This window comes from Octopus bimaculoides, chromosome 19 (assembly GCF_001194135.2).
Source record: "Octopus bimaculoides isolate UCB-OBI-ISO-001 chromosome 19, ASM119413v2, whole genome shotgun sequence".
Classification (NCBI taxonomy): domain Eukaryota; kingdom Metazoa; phylum Mollusca; class Cephalopoda; order Octopoda; family Octopodidae; genus Octopus; species Octopus bimaculoides.
Window position 1 is genome coordinate 31,316,289 of NC_068999.1, and position 6,559 is coordinate 31,322,847.

The following is a 6,559-nucleotide window of genomic DNA, read 5'->3' on the forward strand; positions in this document are numbered from 1 at the left end:
GTGGCACATAAGATGTACCATCCTGAGCGTGACCGTTGCCAGTACCGCCTGACTGGCCTTGTAGGGTTTTCGAGCGAGATCGTTGCCAGTGCCCCTGGACTGGCTCTTGTGCAGGTGGCACATAAAAGACACCATTTCGAGCGTGGCCGTTTTCGTGCGGGTGACACGTAAAAGCACCCACTACACTCTCTGAGTGGTTGGCGTTAGGAAGGGCATCCAGCTGTAGAAACTCTGCCAAATTAAATTGGAGCACCAGTCCTCAGTCAAATCGTCCAACCCATGCTAGCATGGAAAGCGGACGTTAAACAATGATGATGATGATGATGTGGTGAACATGAACAATGGTTTTCTTAGTGGTGGAAGTTGCAGGACATACAGACCTTGGGTCATCCTCAAGAGTCTTCCTTCTCCTCCTAAATTCAGCTCCCCACTTTTGCACTGTTGATAAAGCTGGACCATCATCTCCTAATGTAGCAAACATGTTAGCATGAATGTCGTTGGGGGGTAACCCCTTTTTCTGCAGGTGCTTGATAACACTATGATGCCACATTTTGCCCGCTTTCAAGAGATGTTGCTACTAGTGTTTTTTTTTTCTAAGTCTTCTTTAAACAGTCAGATGTCAGGTTACCTAGAGAGAAGCAATCCAGATACTAAGAAGGATTGAAATTAATGCACCCTAGATTTCACAGCTCTAGCATCACTCCTTTATATTCAGCTAATGAACTTTTCAAACCACCCTCGTATATATTCAAAACTTTACTAAGGGTCAATTGTATATATTTGTCATTTAATTTTCTTCTTTCTTATTTTAAATAATTATTTACATTATATGTGTTTATTTCCTGTTGTCACCTTTTGAAGTCTGTCAGTTCAAATGTCTCTTTATATACTCCACTACAGAATATGACAAAGAAAGAATTATATTCTAAATGCTTATTTACATGCTTGCTAAATATGTTTGCTTTCATCTATACCAGACATGTCAAACTCCTGGCCTGTGGGCCACTTCCAGCCCATGCAGCAATTTCATCCAGCCCACGAGACCATTTTGATATCAGCATGAAATTGGTCCAAAAGGCAGCATCAGCAAACAGAGCACTTTGCTGCCCTCAGCAACACCCATGCCTTGTTACAACTACACATACATAGTGTGTGGCTAAAGCAGGCCATTACATTATATATAGCACTAACTGCACTACCTTTCTTACTAAAAGTAACAATAATTCAATATATGACTATAAACAACACCACGGCAACTATTACACCCTGTCTGTACAAAAAAAACACATTAAAGAGGCATGATAACACAGTCACAAGTCTTAATTGCAACTGCAACAAAGAATGCTGGGAAATGCTTCCTTCGATTCTCTAATCGCATGTTATGAAGTGCTGCTGACGCAAAATCTACTAATACCATAATGCACAACAGCCACCTTACTACTCTTTTGGATGATCCTTTTCATGGGATATCATTCAGTAGTAGTAGCTATCTATATCAATGGCCAAAGAGAAAAGTCAATGCTGGAAACAGAGCCTTTCAAATCCAGTGGGAAACCGAGCACATGTTTACTGACATTGATGGCAAACCCGTGTGTCTTAATTGTGGTGCTAATGTTGTTGTACTTAAAGAGTATAATCTCAAATGCCACCATGAGACAAAACATCAGAACAAGTATAAATAGCTCACTACTGAGCAGAAGCAATGAAAGGTACAGAAGCTGAAGAGGAATCTCACATTACAACAGACTTTTTTTTAATCAAAGCAAAATCACAAAGTGAAGTTGCTGTGAAAGCAAGTTTTGTTGTAGCAGAGATCGCAAGATCAGCCTGGCCATTTACCGAAGGAGAGTTTGTGAAGAGCTGCGTGATGAAAATGTGTGACATTTTGTGTCCAGACAAGAAGCAACTGTTTGCTAATGTGAGTATTAGCAGAAATATGGTTGCTGATCGGGTGCATGAGATGGCCACTGATTTGAAAATGCAGTTGATTGAAAAAGGCAAAGATTTTGTTGCATATTCTGTTGGTGTGGATGAGACTACTGCCACGACTGATACGGCACAGCTGGCTATTTTCATCCATAGAGTGGACTCCAATTTGTTCGAAATTTGGAGAAAATTTTGGATATTAAATTGATACAAGGGACAACAACAGGAAAAGACCTTTTTGAAAAATTATATCAGAGTGTAACCAATATGAATCTGCCATGGGACAAACTTGCTGGACTTACAACAGATGGAGCACTGGCGATGTGCAGTGAAAAAAGTGGACTAGTGGGTAGGATACATTTAAAGATGCAAGAAGAGAACTGTGCTGGTGAGTTGACAACATATCACTGCATCATACATCAGGAAACGCTGTGCACTAAAGCTTTAAAAATGGAACATGTAATGAGCACTGTAACACAAACCGTAAACTTTATCTGAGCTAAAGAGTTAAATCACTGCCAATTTCAGTCTTTCCTGTGGGAAATACATTCAGGATTCGGTGACGTGCCTTATCATATAGAGGTGTGGTGATTCAGTCGGAGAAAGGTCCTCAATATAGTTTTTGAGCTGGTTGAGGAAATGTGTCAGTTCATGGACAGTAAAGGAAAAGAATCCAAAGTTCTGCGGGATGAAAAGTGGAAATGTGAGTTGGCATTTCTGGTTGACATAATTGCACATCTCAATGTTTTAAATATTCAGCTCCAGGGATGGGATCGCATGACCAGTGATATGCATGATGCAGTGAAGGCATTTCAAGTGAAACTGTGCTTATGTGAGACACAAATGCACCAATTGAACTTGTCTCACTTTCCCTGTTGCCAAGTAATGTTAAGCCAAGTCAGTGCCCTGGTGTTCCCAAAACAACACTTTACTGATAAATTGAATGCTCTTCACACTGAATTCGCGTGGCACTTTAGTGATTTTGAAGAACAGAAAAATAATTTCGAGCTGCTTTGCAACCCATTTGTGGTGAATGTGGAAACTGCACCTGTACAGATTCGAATGGAGCTGATAGAACTGCAATGTAATGAGACATTAAAAGCAGAATATGCCTCTGTGGGGCCCGCACAGTTCACTTGCTTCATACCTGTAGCAATGCCCCAGCTCTGTTTACATGATGCTTGAACGCTGTCCTTGTTTGGAAGCACATATCTGTGCGAGCAGCTGTTCTCTGTGATGGAGATGAATAAAACGTCACATAGGCGTCGTCTCACAGATAATCAACTGCAATCCATCCTGAGAGTCTCAACAACACAGAACTTTGTCCCAAACATCAATGAACTTGTTGCCAAGAAAAGATGCCAAGTATATATATGCCAAGTATATATATGCCAAGTATATAAAGTATATGTACAAGTATATAAATGTATATATGCCAAGTATATAAAGTATATATACAAGTATATAAATGTATATATGCCAAGTATATATGCCAAGTATATAAATGCCAAGTATATAGCTTGGACAGACTTGCATAAGGAAAATTAAAAGTTTTGATTTATTATTTTAATTTTCACTAAAAAGCACATTTTTTATTTATATTTTCTTTTTCTTTTGCAACATGTTCTTATTTTAAATTTTTATAATTTTGACAGGAAATATTTTTATGTGGAGCAAAATATTTTAAGTAATTTAAGTTAAGAGTTAATTTATTTTTGGAATAAAATTATATGCCATCTGTTTCAATACATGTTCATGTTCAAAAAGTTTTAGTCTGTTCAATAAATATTTATCCTGTTCGACTTGTGACCTAAAGTGTGCTTTCAATTTTGGCCCCCTGTGTGATTGAGTTTGACACTCTTCTATATTGTTCTTATGCTATTTTAACATCATACTTTTTCTTCTCTCAAGTTAGAACCATATGTACAACTTTAAGATGAAGGACATGAAATTGGAATCACATCATTTTACAATCAGATTAATGTTTATGTGTGGAATTAATTATTTTGTCTTTAGTGTATTTCAGAATTATTTTCATAATTATTTATATAATTCTGGTCTAATTATGATTTTACCAAATCCTGTTATAATTAGAATATTAATCATTTAAGATTTCATTATAATTTGGCAGCAAGTATTAGCCACTCTAGGTTCACTGTACTACATATTTATCTTAACCTTGATTTCTTTGAATTGATGATGATGATCCTTGTAAAAATATATCAAATCTGTTGTGATGTAAACAACTCTGATACAAACAACAACATCTCTGTTTTTATACTTCTTTCAATGAAATTAACCTGTATTTTATATTTTACAATGGTTTTATCATAGAAGGAAAGCAGCTCTGATAACTTTTTGCAGAGCCTATGAGACTGGTTGAAGGAAGAAATAATAAATCAGGCCGGGGACTTAGTACAAATACATGTAGCAGAGATGACTTTGCTAAAAACATCCAGGGGCCATGGGATTTTTTTTATCTTGGTTGATGGATTGAAGTTCACTGCTTTATCTGTTGAAATTGGTTCTCTAAAAGTGAAAAATATGTTCATACGGCTTAGTGGCTACTATGTTGGATTCAGGATCATAAGGATATGCATTTGATTCCTGAGTGGAGCAATGCATTGTGTCATTGAGCTAGGCATTTTATTTTGCATTGCTCCCATCTACACAGCTGAAAATGGGTACCAGCCAAATACTGGTCTAACTCTATCACTCTCTCCCATTCTCACCTCTCTTCCCTTCTTTCTACCCTCTCCAACTATCATATCTTCAATGTTCCACTTGGTGAATGCAGGTTGGAACCAAATCAATGAGAAATATAAAGATCAAAATATATCATACATATAAACAATCTCTAATAAAATTAGGAACAGAAATAAGACAATAGCAATAAAGTCAAATATTTGTAAGAATGAAAAGAACAATAAAAATAGAAACTTCATTAAAAAAACGGTTAATTTGATATTGTTGTTTTGGGCTAAACAATAAAAAAAAAAGGTTCTATGTGGAGGTCAGCTGGCCACACAACATCAATATGCTAAAATACTAATTTCAAGAGAAAAATGACCACTATGAACCACTGATTATCAGTTTATAAATTCAGAACATAGAATGCATTTTCAGACTAATGTCCAGCACAGTCTGAAGACCTCCATTCTGGAGTTAAGGATGTTCCCCGGGTCAAGGGAGTCCTTTAGAATCCTCACTCTTTCCACTATGTATAGTTTACAGCACTTGGTCCCGTTTATGTAGGGGTCTGGATTTTCTAGGTTTCTCCATGATATTGTGTATGGAATCCCGTCATCTTTCAACTGCCATACATGGCTGGCTAATGACATAACATATCTCCTTTCTGGTATCCTAAAAGAGGATTTGTGGTTGGAGAGGCCTCATTTGAACATGTTCCTGGAGCAGTCGATGTATCTCTGTGGTTGGGTGTTAGCAGTGCTGTGTCTATTGGTATTGGTGCTGTTGCTACTGTTGTTGTTGGTACTGGCACTGTTGGTGCCATTACAGCTGGTGTTGGTAATGGTGCTGTTGCTGCTGTTGTTATGGTCATCATCATTGATGGAGGTGCTGTCACTGCTGCTATAGATATCATGGCGATATCTGCATAGTGATCATTGGCAAACTCCAGAGGTGACACTTTCATTTCCTCTTAGACATCACGTCACACAGTTGTTAATGTTTATTTGAGTTGGGTCACACCCTTCCAATTGCTATAGATCCATAATGCATCTTACGGCTGTGCCCGTCACATGTATGGTGAGGAATCCTACATTGGAGAGTGGTAACGACTAGGGTAGGGTAGCTGACTGCTTATTGTGATCATTTGTCTGTGGGTTTCCTGTAGTTTTGCTCTCTTTTACAAACTCAGTGAACATTCAGATATTTCTGATTTCAAAAGAAATTTGAACAATAGATATGAGATCCAAGCTAAAAAAGATTCCTAATAATTCAACTTATCTGGTTGACTTTAAGACCCCAACCCCACAAAAGGGACTTTAACTCCCACATTTTACAGCTCCATGTGCTCCATTTTTCAGGAGAAAAAACCTTTGAATAGGTTTCATAAGATTTGGATTTTGGAATCTGGGCATAAAGATGAGTAATATGGAATAAATATGTCATGATTAGAATTTTTGTTAGGGTGTGTAAAGAGGGAAAGAACCCTCATTAAAATTCTTATTCTGCAATTTTGATGAAATTCAAATCATAGATATTCTAGTTCATTAGAGAAAATATAAAAGAAAAGTCTAATTCTTCAATTCCATGTGACATGAGCAAAGTCAGGTATCTCTGCTAGTATCGAAATTGAACTAAATTCAACGACTGGAACCCATGCCTACGTCGTCCCCTTCATTGGACATGAAACTCGGCTTGCGAAGACCTGTAGGAGCAAGCAAAAGTGAAATGGTGATGGCACCTGTGCCCAGCGTCGCCTTCCTAGCACTTGTGCCGGTAGCACGTGTAAGTCATTTGAAAGAGATCGTTGTCAGTGCCGCTGGACTGGCTCCTGTGCAGGCGGCACATAAAATACACCATAAGTCTTTAGTATATATATATATATATATATATAAAAACAAAAGTAAATGAGTATATGCATATATACGTACAGGTATGTGCATAC

The 6,559-nt window shown here is 37.6% G+C and overlaps 1 protein-coding gene and 1 pseudogene across 3 annotated transcripts in view; one reads left to right on the forward strand and one right to left on the reverse strand.

Moving 5' to 3' along the window:
* LOC106867429 (popeye domain-containing protein 3) overlaps window positions 1-6,559 on the reverse strand; it is a 135,919-nt gene that overhangs the window by 66,210 nt on the left and 63,150 nt on the right. The gene's annotated exons all lie outside the window — the stretch shown is intronic.
* LOC106867423 (general transcription factor II-I repeat domain-containing protein 2-like) lies at window positions 1,419-3,861 on the forward strand (annotated as a pseudogene).